The following is a 2,004-nucleotide window of genomic DNA, read 5'->3' as shown; positions in this document are numbered from 1 at the left end:
GGAAGGCTATCAACTGTACAGCTGTGTAGGTTTTTTACTCTATAATCCAAAGATCACAAGCAGAAAATGCCATGTTGTCGTTTAATGTCTGTATAGAAAGCCCACCTACAGTAAGGAGAAACATAGAAAAGAACAAGACCTGTATAGTGGCACATCTGAAACACTGAAACACTGAAAGAAGATATATTACAGAGACATACTTTGTTATGTAGTACTTATATTCTTAGAGGATTCCGTATTATTTTGGAGTCTTTGAATACATGATGATGATAAAAAAAAGGAGAATCCATAGCCCAAAAGTATGAGAACAAAAAGTCAACTCTTTTTTCTGACAAATAGCACACCACAAAATTAGTACTGTTCCTATAAAAATCTTGGACTAGGCTTTCAAAACACTGTGAACATTCAGGAGACTAACTTACTGTGTATTTCAAGAATGCTGTTTGCTCCCTGATCATCATTTACTGCCTTTTCCCCTCCCCATCCTTTCTTCTTCATGGCATTATAGCTACAAGGCAAAAAGAGGAAAAAGTTATCGTCTCGCATTCATCACCACTCCCTAGGTGTGACATGAAACCTCACAGTAAAAACAGGTTGCCCGGTCAATGCGGAGTACAGAATGACCACTGTCATGCTCCCACAGATATTGTAAAGCCACATAATGACGATGTAGTAAGGAAAAGCAGAGAGCTATGCACGTTTTTTCACTCAAAGTAATCACTTACATGTTTCTTTCAAACAGTCTTCTGGATATTGTCCTTTTCAGAGAATAAAGAGTCCAGTAGGCAGAAGTGAGGAGATAAAACACCGTGACAAGGGGCACAGAGTGGAACACAGTAAATTCACGTTTACATGTACTTAGAGAAATAGAAGTAGGTAAGTGATAACAAGTAGCACGCAGGAAAACTCAGTAACAGTCAGGGTGGTAGGAAACTCACTTTGAATTCATGAAACAAGGAAGGGCTGGCATTAAGTTATTTAAATCTCCTCATTCACAAATACTGAAGCTATATTCTTTTGTATCAATTTCTAATTACTAGATTTTGAATCGTACCTGTGTTTGAGGTTGATCTTCAGTGTTTTTCAGGGTCTTCTAGTTCTCCATATCTCTGTTTGGACTTTTGAGATTCATTATGCCAGCCAATCCTATATTTGTGTTACTGAGATTACCAAGTTAGCAAGACAACATTCAGCTTTTCATGGAAATAGCAGACCATGGTAATTTTCATCCAAAAGTCACTAATTTAGCAAAGTCAGAACTCACTTTTATTTCTGCAACACAGGAAATCATCCCATATATTCCTCCACCTGCATACCAATAATGGTGATTGCTTATAAAACTGTATTAAACTAACACATATCATTCTGATGAAAAAAAATGCTCTACTCTAAGCACCCCAGTAACCATGATAACACTTTATTCGGCAGGTGAAACATCACAAGCATTGCTTAGGTTTGTGAAGTCTTTATGATTAGACATAACTGCATAAAAGACATCAGACCAATGTTTATACAGTTCGGTGACAGTTTGGTACTGCTCTCCTATCCAAAAATACACAAATTGATCTCAGGATCTGTAGAGAGGTGTGCTGATGTAAAAAGGAAACTGAGAGCAAAATAATTGTAGTTAGTACAGTGTATCTATGAAGCCAAGAAACTACAGTATAGCCTCCAACTTTCATATTTAAGAAGTGCTATAGTCAAAAATCTTTCATTTTTGAGTCCACTTTTCAGCTTAGAGGGTAGAATCATAGAAGCTATACAAGTGCTTGAAGACGAAGTTTCGTCTGGGCTTTCCATGTTTAATGATAAAAGAAGACTTGGTGTCACATATTCACTTCTGCTAACTCCCTGTCATAAAATTCAATAGATTCTTCATCAGCTAATATCAGACAGTTAAGGTACCTGCAATATGAAGTACTTCCAGTAGTCTATCTTCAGGTAAATTTGTCATTAACCTCGGGTAACCCTGTTTTCTTGGTTTTATAATGTCATAATTCGGGG

The sequence above is a fragment of the Meleagris gallopavo genome, chromosome 3, assembly GCF_000146605.3.
Source record: "Meleagris gallopavo isolate NT-WF06-2002-E0010 breed Aviagen turkey brand Nicholas breeding stock chromosome 3, Turkey_5.1, whole genome shotgun sequence".
Lineage (NCBI taxonomy): Eukaryota > Metazoa > Chordata > Aves > Galliformes > Phasianidae > Meleagris > Meleagris gallopavo.
This window is presented reverse-complemented; position numbering follows the sequence as displayed.